A 17,499-nucleotide genomic window follows, 5' to 3' on the forward strand; every position below is an offset into this window, starting at 1 on the left:
AGAGACTTTAGAGAGTTGAATCTTGACTTGCAGAATCACCTATGTGGTGTCAGCCTTAAACTATTACAGTTATCCTCACCACACAGTCAGGGCTGAGATGCTATCTTTTTTCGCACTGGAATGAATGGTCAGAGAATGTCTTTCACCCTGGACCTTGAGCTGTTGATGCTTGTTGAAGGATGGTTGCATGTCTGCAAACTGAAACATCATTTCTTCAATATGTATTTTTAATATACCTGATCCTACATTTATTTGTAATAAGAGTCTCGCTGAGAGGCGTAAAATCCAAGTGTCTTCTATAGAAATTGTAACTGTTTTCAGAGCAGAAACGCTGGATTTAACATCTACTTCAACTCCATTTCCAGGTTTAAACTCTCTCATAAACTAGCAAAATGTTGTTAAACCTGTGGCTTGTTGTAATCCACAGAGCTCTGCTTTTAATGACGCTAGTTTTATTTTCCAGCACCAGAAGTTGGGTGAGGAAAAAGGTGGCGAGATCACAACGAAATGTGCACAAATTCATATCCTCTCCAGACAAATTATAACCCTCTTAACCTTCGATCTCACCCTATCATCACATCAGAATTGTAATTAGTTTGGTACTTGGGTTAATAACCAAACACCTGCAGAACGAATCACCTTCCCATCAGCTTTAGCAGCACGCATAAGCAGCAGGACATGCTGTGGATGGTGAATTACAGCGTTCTGGAGCTGTTTACAGAGATGTCCACTAAAAAAGTAGTGTGAAAATGAATCACGTTAATTACAGGCACCGTGATTAATTCATTGCAATTTATTGTAGAAAAAGTCCGAATTCTCGCCTGGTCTTTCTGTACGGAGTTTGAATCTTTTTCCTTTGTGTTTTGTGTTTTCGTTTCTATCTTCTTTGTTTAAGTTTTAAGTGAATTTTATTTAGTGAATTAATTCAAGGTCTTAGCCTTAAAAAACAGTTTATAATTATTTATGTCTTCAGCATAAATCACCCACTCAGCGTTACATTATCTATTTTTCATATTTTAAATCAATTCTTTTAACCTCTTCAGTGTGACAGCAAAGTACTTTGCCAAGCCATTCTTCAAACTCCAGGAACAGTCAATGTGGGCAGTGTTTAATAGATGAACAACAGGACAGTTCTTTTTCCAAAGTCCTCAGGTCATGTTAATTAGACGTGTCTCTCACAATGTTTTATGATTGGGCTAATTGAAGTGGCTAGTCATTTTTTATGTCTGTGACAGGTGCCTTTACTACCTCCTGTGAGGTGAGAGTGAAACTTGGAAGGACAAATGGCTTCCGTCATTACTCAAGTCCTTACACTAATCTCATTTACTAACTGTGACTAACTGGTAAGTTTCAGATACGTTTCTTTCAATAAAGAAGGGGCGGAGACTCAGGATATTACCTGAAGGTTAAATCCAAAGTCGTGCCATTTATTTTGATTTAACATCTTCTGTATCTCTGGCAAAATGTTTCTTGGTAGATAAAAAAAGATCAATATTACAATAAATAATACATAATGTTCGGGGAGCAGCAAGCCGGGGCATGTTTATACTATAAACAAATATGTTTGTTTATTACTTAATTAATTACCAGCGGCCCATTAACGCTCACTGACAATAACAGCCTGTGGACTGGTCAATTCCTGCTCTGAGAATCTGTGTTGCTTCACTTTCCCCGTGGTTGTGATTTGTTATAAGATTCTCTAGACAATTTCCAGTTTATTACTGCTGTGTCCAGGCAGTCCCTGATAAGATTAACCAATGTCGATGAATCATTGCTGGAGAGAATTTGAGGCGCTGGTCAGCGCTCAATGTGTATATCCAGGATTGTTGACTGTAGCAGTGCCCTTGTGATATTAACAACTGTTCTCAGGATCTGCCCCTGACCACTGAACCTGAGAAACTCTAATGACTTTTGTTTTTTTCTTTTTTTTTCTTTTTTTTTTGCTGCTGTTGCCAGACATTTGGAGTGAGTGCATTGCTATGACTGTGATTCCTGATCTGTGAAGAGAACTGTCCAGAAAAACACGAACCAGGCCAAAGCTGAGAGATGGAGGTTTCTAAAATGCTTTGCTTTTTCGTCTACCTAAAGTTCTATGTATGAGTCTTTTCTTTCTTAAACGAAGGTTTTGTCTTCTTCACACCTTCACGGCGGGCGGTGGGGGATGCTGCTCCCCTCTACTGGTTGATCTTTAGCATGCAGCATGTTTAGCAGAGATTTTTGTTTTACCATAATGCTGCTGGTAATTGTGTGAAATGAGGTGTTGATTTTGACTGATGGCTGACTGGGGTAACACACACACACACACACACACAAACAAACATGCAGTCTATGCCGTGTGTCCACAAACACACTACAAATTGATTAATTATGTATCGGTGTAGCGGAAACGGACTGATCAATACAAAATGTCTAGCCTCGGTATTGACCACAAGTGTGGTTCACATTAGGAAATGGGCAGGAATTCATTCATTCACCATTTTCCGGAGCTTACGTTTCATTCTGTGTTGAATACGAATGTTTCTTTGTAAGTGTTTCTCATCAGTAATTCACGTCGTTTCACAACTCACTCTGATAATGACTGCCATGTCAGCATTTGATTCAGTCATTGCATTTTTCAATTCTCACCATAACAGCTAACGGCTAATTTTATGCATAAACACAAGTTTCTCATATTTTGGAGCTTACGTAAATATGTCCCTGCCTGTCTCTCTGTCAGAGGTGCCGTACGGCAGTCACTGTTCTAATGAGCTGGTCCTTTGAATTGAATTCACGGGTACAACATTATTGTTTGTTATTAACATCAAACTGCATCCACATTAAAATGCAGCCATATCAATAAGAGTGTACACTCATCAAAATATCACAGACATTTAATTTTTAACAAGGTGTTGTTGCAGACTTATGGGGAAACTGCAAAGCGCTTCTGTACACTGAAGAGCATCTCTTTGGCACAGTGGTTCCAAAAGTGGGAGTGAGTTATTGCAGTTTTGATTACTACATTTTTATTTTTAATATTTTTAATGTGCAGCAGTGGGAGAAAAAAAAAACCCAATGATGTGTATTTTTATTTCATTTTTTTATTAGCATCTGTTGTTTGTTCCAGAATTTTGTGCAGAGTCAACCTTCAACATGAATTTTACAACACTAATCTATTTACTCGATCGAATTTAATTTCATGCTGATGTTTTATGCATGTTTAAAGTCTACATCTAAATTCACCGGAGAAATAATTAATTCAAATTTTCCTCTGACGGTGTATAGATTAGTTGGTAGATATAAGATGATTGTTTCTGTGTTTACGCCTCGCTCTTCATGTCTCTGTCTGCCCAAGTCTAACGCCTTAATCCTGACAATGGCAAATGCTGTTCATTCAGTCTATGTGGGCTGCAGCCTGTGATGCTGATGAACTCTACAATCGATACTGCTTGCATGTGCACTCCTCCCTTCCTTTTAGCTTCAAAAGGTCAGAGGCAACCGGGACTTTCAACCCCTTCATTGTTTACTACGTGTCTTGTTGGACTCTAACGATCTGCATGTTGCTGAGAGGACCCCGCCCCCACCCCTGATACCACTCAGCCCCGGAGCAGTAGCAGCCTTGCATCTACCCTTTGATTGGCTGTGAGATTTCTTGGAAGATGGATGGTTCCTACATCCTTGACTGGTTTGCAATATGTGCAACTGTACCCTCTGTCTATGCTGCGTTTTGAATCTCCGTCCGTTGCTTGAAAGCAGGCAATTACTCATAGATTGTTCCTCGTTCTCAGCACATGCCGGTCGACACATCAGCCCTTTTCTGCTCGGAACGTGGTGTCCTGTGTTTGTACTTGACAGACGCACAAAGCCCCGCAGATGAGCACGATTTGACTTAGTGAGCACGGAGATTGATGGGTGGTGTGCGAAGCAGGCACTTTGGCTGAAGCTTGGTATTAGTTTTCTCGGCTGTGTATAATCTTCAAATGTTGTGAAAGAATAATTATTGTTTATATTGATGACTGGGTAGGTTTGCAGCAATACTGCTCATCATAGGTTGCTGTTCTTGATGCATGAGTTGTCATGGGAATGCATATTATAGATCTGAAGCAGAAAGAGAAGCTGTGTAACTTTTCACAGCACGTGTGCTGTTTGTGGTTTATTTGCTGCAGAAAAATAATAGTTCTGTAAATTCAATGTTTACCTGAAATAGTTTGGGTGTCTGTGCACTCTTATTATAAAGTAAGGAAAAAGACATGTTTTTTGTTTCAAGACTATACCTATAATAATAATAATAATAATAATAATAAATAACTGTAAGGCAATTCTTCACCTATTCAGTGTTTGTGGGCCACTTGATAATAATTATTTTCTGTGACTAGAATTGGTCCACAGGCCTTAAGTTTGACACATGTGCTAAGCAGGTACAGGAATAATCCAAATTAAGAGTACATATACATGCAGTTGATAGATTCAGTGTTTATATTGTTTAATGAGGAGTGGATCAGCCTGTATAAGTATTTTCTCTCACTGAATCAGCAGTGGAGAGAGATGAGAATGTGTCTGAAATGACAAGCGACAGTTACAGTAGTATGGATAGACAGGGTGGAATGACCTTGACTGCTGAACATTCATATCTAAAGATGGTAAATAATCAGCATCGGCTCCCAGCACTCGGCAGTGGCGCTGCTCTTCATGACTGCACTGCAAACAATGAGACTCACTGAGGCAGAGGTGTATGTGTTCGAGCGATGTGCTTCAGTTTCCTTTTGTTTTTGTTTTGCTCTCTCTCTCTCTCTCTCTCTCTCTGTCTCTCTCTCTCTCGCAGTTCCCTCTGTGCACTCCGGGGCCTGTGAGGTTTTTGCCTTTTCGAAGGGGCTGCTCATTAAAAATGGCTTCTTTTCCAAGATGTGACACCATGTGCTAAAGCTCTGCCTGTAATATCTTTTTGTTTACAGTGATAATGTGTTACACTCCTGCCTTAATATTATTTGTGTTGGGCTTCGATGGGAGACAAAAAAAAAAATCGATATGAAAGCCTCTGAGTCGGTTGAAAAGCACTAGATGTAGTTGGTCGGAGGCCACCAAAGGTCTGTAATAATCAGCGAGCCTACCCTCAGTGGTCCGTCTCGCGCTTTCCATTCTCAGTGATTTATATGGCTCCCGCTGAGCGTGGTTCAGTGTGAGAGAGCAGATATTGGGAATGTTAACAGTGGGAATGTAGACATCAATGTTAGACCTTGGTGTTAGCAGTCATCCCAACACTCCCGGTGACATTCAGCAGTTGGAAATGGCATTTGTGACATTCACTGAGTGAGAGTAATATATTCACCTCGGTTGGCTCATCCAGCCCTCAGCAGAGCAGACAGATGCTATAAAGGATATGTGCACCACGTGCTCGAGTGTTCTCAGACTGTCAACAACTTGCCGTAGCATGGTTGCATGATTTTATCACCCCTGAATGGAGAGAGAAAAGCCGGTAACTCTGAGCTCATGCTTTATTTAGAACACTAGTCTTATGTGACATTTTCACTTCATGCATGTGGTTTTTTTTTTTCAATATATATTCCAGTACTGTCCAGTGCTTTTTTTTCTTTATTATACTCACTAATATACAGTAGACCCAGCCGAGCAGCAGAGATGTGACAGCAGGCTAGTTCCCCTCTGTAGTTTTTCTGTGCATATGTCCTTTCACATTCCAGTCAAATGATGGACAGGGGCGAGATACTGCATTCAGCTTGTCACAAACATTTCTTTTTTTCCCCGTTTTCCCCTGTGCTTTATTAAGTGACACAATGCCAACCGCCACCATTTTCACTGTGCTGATGGGAATGGCAGAGTGTTTGTTTACTGTCAATGGACAGAATGCCCAGAAAGCTGCAGAAAAGGGAAACAAATGGTAACCGTCAGCACCACAGATTTACACAGCTCTGTCCCTACAGTAACATATTCTAACACTTACAGTATCAGGATTTTCATGAACAATATAATACATGACTTTCCAAAGACATTCAAAATAAAATGAAGTAAAAATCAAATGTTGATGTTTATTTTGAAATCCAGTGGTGGTCTGGATTGGACGGTTCACTTCAGGCTGCCAGTTGAATCACTGTATGATATAATTAGTATAAAATTACTATGGCGTAGTTATTTTGAAAAGACCCATTTCTGTCCATAACTTCCTGGTCCAGTCTTGTGGCCTTAGCTGACTTCACTTCAAACCCATCAGATATGAGCAGCTTTGACCTGTGCTGAGTCTAAGGCTGTGCTGGCCTCAGGGTCGTCTTATCGACCTAAAACTGTAACGTAGAAGGATTGAAATAATATCTGTTTTTATACAAATTCTCATTCTAAATGTGACATTTCTATTACTAGACCCTCGAATGCAGCATTTTTCATTACTTTTCCCTCGTCTTGAATGTCAGAATGTTGTGTCCTTGACCACATTTCGTCAAGGATGGCTTTCAAAAATGGTCCTTACCTTTATTGCCGCTCAACAAAAGTATAACCTTGTTGTTAAATAAACCATGAAGGATATTTCTGCTGAAAATCTGTTGATTTTGTGAAATGGACTTTGATGGGAGGGTGTTGATGTCCTTGTACATTAGTAGTTTCCTGGAGGATTGGTAGCCAAAGGTTGGGAACCAGGACATACAGGTATTGTGTGATCAAATGTAAACATTTACACAGCCACTGATGACAGGCCCAGACACTGGTCAGTTGTTAGAGAAATGATAGAGACAGTTGAGAAAGAAAGTGAAGTCTGATCTACTGGTCTCTTGAAACACAGGTGAAAATGATTTTTTTTTTAATTGCCAGGTCGTTAAGTTGGAGGCAGGTGATTGGAAGCTGCTTTTAGGAAACACACACAGAGGTGAAGTGAGAATCAGTGTGTCCTGACAGGTACAGTCTACAGTAGACTACAAACCACAGCTTGTGTAGTTACCCTGCTTGGCCTGAAGGACTTTAACGGACTGCTGGTCACCCGCTCCTCCTTCCTCCATCCACCTTCATTTATAATGGCTAATTAGCAACAGTCACATTTAATTAGTGGCTGTGTTTACATGTTCCAATGTCTTCAGTTCGTTCACAGTTACTGTGATTTCAAATTAGATCCTAATCGTGGATGTGGACATGAAATAAATAATGTGATTAGGAGTGTGAACACATGAATTAGGTGTTTAATCAGAATGAAAACCGTTTTGACATGCACAGTAGTCGCCGTTCGTGGAAGCTTAACCTTTGTCAGCTGCTAGTCTCTCACTAGGGGGCATTTGATTAGTTTTTTGTTGTTACATTATTAAATACTAAAGCAGAACGTGTACTACTACTACAGTACTGCACTTTCCTTCTTTACTACTACTACTACTTTCTTTTATTTGCTGTTATAATGGCTCAAAGTCATTGTATTTTTCAGGATCCACCGTTCTCTGTCAGGTCTGTGGGGAATCAGTCAAAGGTTAATCAGGGTTCCTAATCTTTCTGTACAAAAGGCAGATTGACAGGGAGCGAGTACAAGTGAGAAACAGAACCCAGTTCAGCTTGATTGCACTCGCTGCTCGGGAGCGAGTAAGCTTTTGTATTTACAAGACAGCCGTTTATGTGAGCGCTCCGCCCTCCCCCACCCCCGCGCTCTTCCCTCGCCAGAGGATTGAAGTTGTGTAGCACAGTGTCCACCGAGAGTTCTCAACACCACTGGGCATTTTAGCGCTTGTAAAGCAATCACTTCCACCCTCACCCCCTCCCTTTCTGCCCCCCTTGGGCTGAACAAAAACGCTGCGTCAACTCGCCCTCATATGGAGAGTGGCACCCTCAACCGAGACGTTATTGATTTGCCCCTGTTTGTAAGGGCAAAATGTTCCCAAACCTTTCAGGGCAATTTTGCTACACCCGAAGGCGGGGTTGGAAGTGGGGGGGGAGCATTGCATGGAGTAGAGAGAAAACATAAACATTGTTATCTGTGCACGCACATATACGAGCGCGCAGGCAGTCACACATGCATTAAGAAAAATCATTAAGCTTTAGATTGGACTTGAAGGGGGGGGCATGAGCACCAACCGAATTATACACATGGATACAGAGGCACATTCTGACTCATACTGGAGAGAAACAATTTGGTTTGAATGTACACTGGTAGCATCTCACACACACACACCCATAAGCAAGCGCACTATACGTTGAATGCCCGCTGCAAAGTTAAAAAATATAATATTCTTATTTATTATTTATTACTTATTTGAAAATATTTCCCTGAGGATGAACTTAAGCCATTGAGATGAATATGTATTTAAATGATGTACGAAGAATGGTTTTATTCTTATTATTCTGATTATGCCTTGTGCTGGATTGACTAATGGGGAAAAGGGATTTTTTTTTTTAGCTTATATGCTATGTGCACGTCTTAATCCACCAACATAAATATAGGACTGTCACAACGACTGTTCTTCCAGGGGCGAAACTTTCCAAGACAAATATTTAAATAAACAATATCAGTGCCCTGGTGACTGGTGGATATGTTCCTGAAATAAATCACATTTTTCCCATGATCTGTAGTGTCCACTGTGTAGCTGTGATTGGCAAACAAGCCCTGGCAGGGTTTAAATGATCGCCCGTGACACTTTATTTTAATTTTAAGTCAACATCATAACAATGGTTACAATACGAAGAAAAGCAGTGCAGCGTAAAAGGCAGCAGCAGGAAATTAAAAGCAACAAAGAACGCCCATCACTGTGTTTCCAGACTGATTTCACCAGCAAACAAAATATTTGCACTTATAGCTAGAACAAAAAAAAAATCTTCAATGCTTTTGTCAACACATGACGAGGCAACGGGGTAACTTCCATATTAAAGGGCAATGCTGCAGTGTTGAAAACAATTCACACATTCAGATTGGATTTGCAGTGTACACTAATTAAACAATAATAGTTATTTCCGCCCATTTAATTTCTGCCACTAGAAACTGAAAATTAAACAGTTTTGCCTAAATCTTACCCAGTGGACCTTTAGGAGCAGCTCGGTGAGGTGCCGACTTGCAGATAGAACAATAGTTAATGTTTTTTTTAACAGGATTAACGTAAATATTGCAGTTCGATAACAGTACGATTTTTACACCCCTGCTCTTTTTATCTGCCTGATTCATCACGCTCCAATGCATCCATTTGTAGAGGTATTTTTGTAGACCGAAATTTAGGAGATTTTAAGAAATACCATGTTATGTCTTGGAACTTTTTGATCTGCCCTCTATTCATCCTTGAGACACGATTGTGCAGGAACCTTGTGGACAAGGACGCAGCCCAAACATGCATGCCACTCTGGCTGTTGATTGTGACATTTATCGCCAGTGTTTGTGACACCGGAATTTGTTTTGTAATGTTCTAGGTTTGGAAGATAGATGACATGACAAAATGACAGCCTTGGATGAGAGTAAATGGAGCTTGTAACAAGTCGCACTCATTTTTATTCAAAGTAATGCACCATCTCAGTCACTGCCAACATCCTATTCACTGAGTTTATTTTCCAGTTGTTGTTATAATAGAAGGAGCTGCTTCTGTTAGCTGAGAGACAGCAGATCAGGCTGCCCTGGCTGCTCTACTGTATGTCTACATGTTATTTACCAATGAGTTATGATGGGTCTCTGGGAAACACATTTATGATTCTGAAACTCACACCCAGCTTTGGGAAAGTAAGTAAAAAAGATAATGGAGCAGAAAGAGCTAAGAACAAAATCTTATGTATAAGGTTTTCACGGTGATGAATGGCAGCAGAATGGCAAATAAATTATTCAAATCTTTACCTTGGTGAAGTCAGAGGGGATTTTTCTTTGTTCTACACCATGATATTGATTTTTCCCAGTGGCAAAAAGTGGGGTGCCTGAAGGTTAGACACATACTGAGACATGCCGGCTCACACACACACACACAGACACAAACACAGACACACACCCTGCATAGATAAATGACTCCTGGGCTCCAGAGTTTGATCCAAATGAAGCAATGATGTAGTTCATTGGCCTGGACCCACACTGGAGGAGGGAGAGTTCTACTGAAATGTGCTCTCTCTCTCTCTCTCTCTCTCTCTCTCTACACTGGATGCCCAACCAGGGGTTTGTGGACTAAGTATTATTGCATCCAAGGCCCTCTGGTGGCAGACAGGGGTCCTGCCACTCCAGCACCCTCGAGAAATACCAATTCATTTTTTAAAATTTCATCACAGATTTGTCATTGCTTTTGTTTAGTTTGATGCTTCTTTTTTGGTCTAGTGAAACGTTCAAACATCATCTTCTTACAAAAAATCAATAAACTAGAAAACTTAATTAAAAATGTCACACTGCATAAACAAATGTTTTAATTAGATCTTGAAGAAATTGAGTACATGCAACACGTAGTCGATACAGCAGAGAAAACATTTTACTGTTGCTTTGATGAGTTTGTATTTACCTGAAACACAACGTGTCAGGAGTCCAGGGTTAATTGTTTTATTCACATCACAAACTGCCAAGTGTGACCATCATACGATACATATACATATACATATATATACATATACATATATATGTGTGTGTGTGTGTGTGTGTCTACCAGCTTTGCACATCTAGAGACTGGAATTTTTGCCCATTCTTCTTTGCAGAACAGCTCAAGTTTAGCAAGATTAGATGGAGAGCGTTTGTGAACAGCAATTTTCAGATCTTGCCACAGATTCTCAATAGGATTTAGGTCTGGACTTTGACTGGGCCATTCTAACACAGGAATATGTTTTGTTTTAAACCATTCCATTGTAGCTCTGGCTTTATGTTTAGGGTCGTTGTCCTGCTGGAAGGTGAACCTCCGCCCCATTCTCAAGTCTTTTGCAGATTCCAGCAGGTTGTCTTCCAGGATTGTCCTGTATTTGGCTCCATCCATCCTCCCATCAACTCTGACCAGCTTCCCTGTCCCTGCTGAAGAAAAGCAGCCCCACAACATGATGCAGCCACCACCATGTTTGACAGTGGGGATGGTGTGTTGAGAGTGATGTGCAGTGTTAGTTTTCCTCCACACATAACGTTTTGAATTTAGACCAAAAAGTTCCACCTTGGTCTCATCTGACCAGAGCACCTTCTTCCACACATTTGCTGTGTCCCCCACATGGCTTCTGGCAAACTGCAAACGAGACTTCTTATGGCTTTCTTTCAACAATGGCTTTCTTCTTGCCACTCTTCCATAAAAGCCAGATTTGTGCAGTGCGCGGCTAATTGTCGTCCTATGGACAGACTCCCCCACCTGAGCTGTGGATCTCTGCAGCTCCTCCAGAGTTACCGTGGGCGTCTTGGCTATGTCTCTGATCAGTGCTCTCCTTGTTCTGCATGTAAGTTTTGGTGGACGGCCATGTCTTGGTAGGTTTGCAGTTGTGCCATACTCTTTCCATTTCTTGATGATGGATTGAACAGTGCTTCGTGAGATGTTCAAAGCTTGGGAAATCTTTTTATAACCTAACCCTGCTTTAAACTTCTCCACAACTTTATCCCTGACCTGTTTGGTGTGTTCCTTTGACTTCATGATGCTGTTCACTGACCAGTGTCCTCTTAGCAAACGTCTGAGGCTGTCACAGAACAGGTGTATTTATACTAAGGTTAGATTACACACAGGTGGACTCTATTTAATCAGTAGGTCAACAGCTGATCATTCAGCAATCATCAGGCAACCTCTGAAGGCAACTGGTTGCACTCAGAGAAAAGGGGGCTGAATACTTTTGCACGCCACATTTTTCAGTTTTTTATTTCTAAAAACAATTTAAAGTCATGTATAATTTTCCTTCTACTTCACAATTGTGTGTCGCTTTATGTTGATGTTTTATCTAAAATGCCAATAAAATATATTTATGTTTGTGGTCGGAACGTGAGAAAATGTGGGAAAGTTCAAGGGGTATGAATACTTTTTCAAGCCACTGTATATATATATATGTATATATATATATACATTAGCATGCTGCTAATGACTATACCTATACAGTATACGCTGATAGAACACTGGTGAGGTGAGGTCTGCTGCTCTCAGATATTGCTACTGTACCTTTAAGTCATCATCATTTAGAGCTGTTTAATTAATTACTGTGCATAATTGGACGTTGCCCATGACAGAGCAAATGAGTCACTTACAGTACTGATGATCACTGACAGTTTATCTCATTGCATGTCATTTTTTTAAAGTGCAGCTGCACACGCCATTACAGTCTCCTTTAAAATGTTGTCTTTCACACAAAACTCTGTAACCACAGTTTTCATGTCTTGAGCTATGAGGCTGTTTTTTTTTAATCACTCCATTTATGTTTTTAATATTTTGCAAATCTTTTTTTTTTCCCAGTGACATTTGAAGAATAGATCTCTGTGTTCTCTGTTTTTGTTTTCCCGTTTCCATCGGCACTTTTACTGATCTGGCTTCAGTGAAGTGTCTCTGTACTTCGCGATGGAAGGGACAGTTAAGACATTTGCGAAATTAACTGGCAATGTTCAGACAATGAGGCTGGCGTGTGTGTGTGTGTGTGTGTGTGTGTTGATGTCTGGAGTTTTTAGAAATGTCTCCACTTTCAAGAATCCTGGGTCTTTTCTCTGTTTGTCTGTCTCCCACGGGTGACTTAAGATATCTCACTAGACCAAAGACTGTCTGCACTCATGGCTCCTGCGTTTCCCATCTTGTATGCAGTAGTACACACACAGGGGTATAACCACACACACACACACTACTGGTGTCTGGATCTCCTGTTTTCCGTCTGCTGTAACTCTGTCGAGCTGGTGCAGAGTGAGTGACGGTTCTTGGTTTGTCTGGGTATCGGTGGGTACGGCCCACAGGCCTGCGCCGTGGGGACCCAGACCTGTCAGCACTCTCTGAGTCCTGAAACCAAAGATGGATGGCCCGGAGCCACCTTTTGCCCTGAGCTCTGTGCTCACTGTGACACTCCTGCTCCTCTTCTCTCTTTATCCCAGACCCACCTACTAAGCAGACCTATTGTTGGCAGTTTGATGCAACAGACACTGGAGCCAAGTATTTCCTGTTACGACGGCTTCTATTCAAGGAAAGGTGAGGGAACTGTGATGAGGACCAATCAGATGTTACTGATCTTCTTGTGCCTTCACGGCTGTTCACCTTAATGCCCCAGTAGTAGCCAGGACTCTGCACGTCACCTTCGTTCTTTGGAATCGGTACCAGTATGGATAAAGAAGGTACATACAACAACACTTTAATTCCACAGTGGTCAGTGATAGTTGATAAGTGTACGACAACATTCGTGTCGGCACAACTTTGTAAAGACAGCTGGCTCTGTGAATCTCAAATCTCCAGCTAACAAGCAGGTGCAGTGGCCCCGAGAGAGAGCAGAGGCTACAACAGATCAGGTGTCTGTGCTTCTCCAGGGCCTCGCCGCTTCTGTTTTGACAGAGACGTATACAACAGCTCAGATGCCCGTGTAGCCTGTCATTCCAGCTTCTGAAGGCCTGGCCATTTGGACAAGACCGAAAAAAAGGGGGAAGGGTGATGAAGGCAGTGGCAGAAAAAACAGAAGTGCAGTGGGAGGAGGTAAGGAGGCGGGGAGGGGGGGGCTGGCGCTGTTTTGGACAGCCCTGGGCTCAGATGGTTAAAAGAGGTAGTGTTGCTGCCAGAGCATGCCTGTGTGTGTGTGTGTGTGTATGTGTGATCTTTCAACCAGCTAATGAGAATATTTAACATTTGCTGAGTCCACAGTGTGTTGGAAGTCATTCATCACTTCACTGATTCACTTCTCTCTATATGTTGAGTGTGCAGGATGCATGCCCGGGGGCCTGAGGGTGGGGCTAGGAAATGTGGCTGTAGTGCAGAAAAACACACCGGGATAATGGGAAGATGCCGGATTCTGAGAAAATCATTTGTGACCTTAAGGTTGAATGAGGTTGTTGAGGCTCAGTGCTGACTCTATCATTTAGAATCTTTCCTTTAGCTAGAGGCCCTTCGAGCAGAGGTGCCACCAGGAATAAAACTGTGTGGAAACCAAAAGGTTCTTGCATCTCGGTCGGGTTTGACTCGGGGTATGGCAAACAGAGAACATCTGAATCCTGAGGCGGACGTCTGCTGTCTCCACATGTGGTAGAATCCAAGTGAAGTGAAGGCTCTGTAATACTTATCTCTGCAGTGTTTGTGTCTCCTACAGACCACCATTCACACCAATTACAAAAACCATTGAAATTGTATTTCAAAGAAAATTTGGCTCTTTTGTAGAAGTGGCAATCTTTATAAAAAAATACTGAAATATGTTGTTTGGATTTGGACAAAGAAATGAAAAAAAAACATGTTTATAAAATTCAAAACAATTATTTAAAAAATATTTCACAGATTAAAAAAAAATGGAATATACGCAAAACAAGCACCGACTTTCTTTGACCAAATCTTTTTATCTGACTGACAGCTAACCACGTCTCACATGTTAATTTAGCTCTAATATCTAATATAATACAGATATTTATCAGAATGTTCAAACATTACGATCACGAATTCAGACAAGAACACCCAAAAAAAAAAAAATTCTTTTAAAATTTTATGACAAAAAAAAAAACAAACCCTCACTGGTCAGCGGTGGTACTGCACCATTAACTGCCTTCCTGAGTTGTTTTAAAAATAGGTCCACGAGTCTGTTATCCTGATTTAAATGTCAAAAAGTATGACTTTGACAAGTCATTATCCCAGCTTCTTCCCTCACCTCACCTAAAAAAAAAAATCTAAGAATCTCCTGCGCTGAGACAGTGACACGTTAAACTGCCCAGTGACCGTAATGTGACCTTTCTCTTTGCAGACTGCTGGGTTAAAGTGCACAAACACACATGCGCACTGTGTTTGTGCACTTCCTACCCCTCTTGCAGTGTTGTGTGCCGAGACTCCCGCGTTGACGATATACTGGTCCCATATCTGAGCAGCAGCCGTGCACTCTACCTGACCCCTGAAGTGATGAGCACTAGCGCTGAAGCAGCCCGGTCCAGCCCAGCTGGGCACGGCACATCACGGCACAAGGGACCTATGATTATTTAATGACCATTTTCAGAGCACTGGCTCGGAAACACACCTCCTCCGAGATGGAGTGCATTTTCTTCAGCCGAACAGAATGAACCCGTACCTCTGTGAATTAACACGGTGGAAGAGCAACAGAGAGCAACGCGCTGTCAACCCGTTACTACGGGAATGCGAGCTGTAATTGCTCATTTCCTGAAGTGACACATGACGGCTAATAATTGGCCTTTTTTTTTTTTAAGGTGATGTTAAGTAGAAACCTAAACCACGTCAACTCCCGGTGACCCCGCGGACTTTCTCCATTTTTAATGAGAACAAACACGAAAAGAGTCATTGTGAAAACAGGCTTCTTCACACCTACAACTATCCTATTTATGAAGCAGCCTTTCTGTTTTAATCATACAAGTTGAGCTGTCAGAAGGTAGTCGGTTCATAATTATATTCTTTAGTGCAGCTGAGAGGGCCATCATGAATTTAAATATTGCCGTGGCAGCAAGTGTGCTGCTTTAAAACCCAGCCTGTGCCTGTTGTATGGCTCCCTCTGTTGAAACAGCCCCAGTTCGACGTTGTGTTGTTGTTATTATCAGAATTGCCGAGTTGTTTTCTTCATCATTGTTGTCTTTTTAAGATTTGTTTCTATTATTATTGCTATATTTAGCTTGGGGAAATTGAAAAGGAAATAATCTGCTGTTGAAGAAACAATTTCCCTCTCGCTCCGGGGACGTTACGTTTCTCCACGGGGCCGTCCTATGTCATTATTTTATTTTGTTTTTTGTTTTTTTTTATGCTTTTTTGTGTGCTACGCTTCAGTGTTATAGTAAGTTATTGCAAATTAAATTTCCAACTGGCCCACCAGTGCTTAACATGGCGTGCTCAAACTTCTGGCCTGTGGACCACCTCTGGACTGGATTCCCAGTCGGGCCAACAACTAGATTTAATGACAGGTCGTCAGCTTATTTGAAATCGAGACCCCCGCTTCAGGGTGTATCACACCCTCAACCTTGTAAAAGACCAGGATAAAGGACTTTTTATCCTGTCCAATTCACATTTTCAGAAAGCACATTTTCAACTGGACAGTTTCCATCAGTTTTATTTAATTTTTTGCAACTTGCGAGATGTTTTGCAAAGTGTAAATCAGTTTTGTGAATTTAATTAGTTTTTTTAATTAGTAAGTGTTTTTGAATGTTTGTAAGCCTTGCAAAAGGGTTTTGAAAACTTTTAGTAATATAAGGAGTTTTATGACAAAATATAAAAGGGAAACTGTGAAATCGTGTCATGTTTTTATACATGTCACACATGTACAAAAATATTTTATTTCTAACAGTGGACTGGTTCATCTCGGTCTACTGTTGTACATTGCATTACTTGTTGCTTTACATACATACATAGTCAGCTTTACCTGCAATATTCTTTTATAAGTGACTCTGAAATGTGACCGAGTTAATAACATGGGAAAAGAAAATGGTGAATCGGAATTTCACAAATGAAAAAAATTGGGTTTTATATCGCAACAGCACGGTTTTAACATATTAAAACTATTTGTTTCAGATTTGCCCAATTTATTTCGCATGCACATTTAGCCGCTTCGAGCCTGATCACTTTAAATGTAATCAGTGAGCCTTCATGTCTGCATCAGAGGTCTGATGATTTGATGATCATTTAAGCCATTTCTTCAACCAAATTAGCTCCGTTTCACTGTAGCACAGAGACATGAGACGTGAACGTTGCAGTTTGCTGTGCGCCATGAATGAAGTTGAACAATTTAAAAACATCCAAGTCTCCATTTTGTATTGATTTGCATGAATTAATGTTTGAAGATGTTTAATATTTCAAGTGTTTAAAGCCCAGCTGCAAACATGCAGTCAACGCCAGTAAAGAAAAACCAAAGGAAGTGAGAAAATTTGCAATGAAACTAATTGCAAAGACACACTTTAATATTTCCATGGTTCACACCAGTAATATACAGCACAATTTAATTTCATGTGTTTGAAAGAATTTTCCAGGTCATGAAAAATATTTCATGACCAATTTATAAACATAATGTTTTTTTGACAATACTAGCAGAATAGTTTTTTTATTTTTGGCGATTTATTTTTCTGTGCGGCAACATTTTGGTGCACTTACGTTCAAACTCTGCGGTCGTGACTTTTTCAAGCCCCTGGCGTCTGTATTTTGACTGAGTCAATTGGTGCAAAACTGACAAGTCATTGTCTTTTCCTGAGGCCCTGTAATTCATCAGCACTCGAGGCGGCTTTGGCTGATTGCGTTTTCGACAGAGCAATCTCCACTATGTCATAGAGAATTTGGCTTTTATGGCTGGCTGGAACTTTGATGCCAAATACAGGGGACGGCGGAGGTGAACATGAGGAGTTCACCACGCTATGTCTGATTGCAAATTGAAAATCCTTTGTGTATCCGCTCCGTTTGTGTACTTCAGAGTGTGCATGAGGGTCGGTGTTTGCACTTCTTGAGTTACGATGGAGCTTTTCCATCTGCTTCGCCCTTAAATCTTATTTCTCTCATCTCC

At 41.0% G+C, this 17,499-nt stretch overlaps 1 protein-coding gene across 6 annotated transcripts in view; it reads left to right on the top strand.

Moving 5' to 3' along the window:
* klhl29 (kelch like family member 29) overlaps nucleotides 1–17,499 on the top strand; it is a 178,016-nt gene that overhangs the window by 24,761 nt on the left and 135,756 nt on the right. The window contains exon 1 of one of the 6 annotated variants that reach the window (XM_025056610.1): nucleotides 13,383–13,514. The exons of the other annotated variants lie outside the window; for them this stretch is intronic. The gene's annotated coding sequence lies outside the window, so the exon portion shown is untranslated. Of the gene's footprint in view, nucleotides 1–13,382; nucleotides 13,515–17,499 lie in introns of those variants that run through there. 6 annotated transcript variants of the gene reach the window in all.

This window comes from Cynoglossus semilaevis, chromosome 7, assembly GCF_000523025.1.
Source record: "Cynoglossus semilaevis isolate Cse_v1.0 chromosome 7, Cse_v1.0, whole genome shotgun sequence".
NCBI classification, from domain to species: Eukaryota; Metazoa; Chordata; class Actinopteri; order Pleuronectiformes; family Cynoglossidae; genus Cynoglossus; species Cynoglossus semilaevis.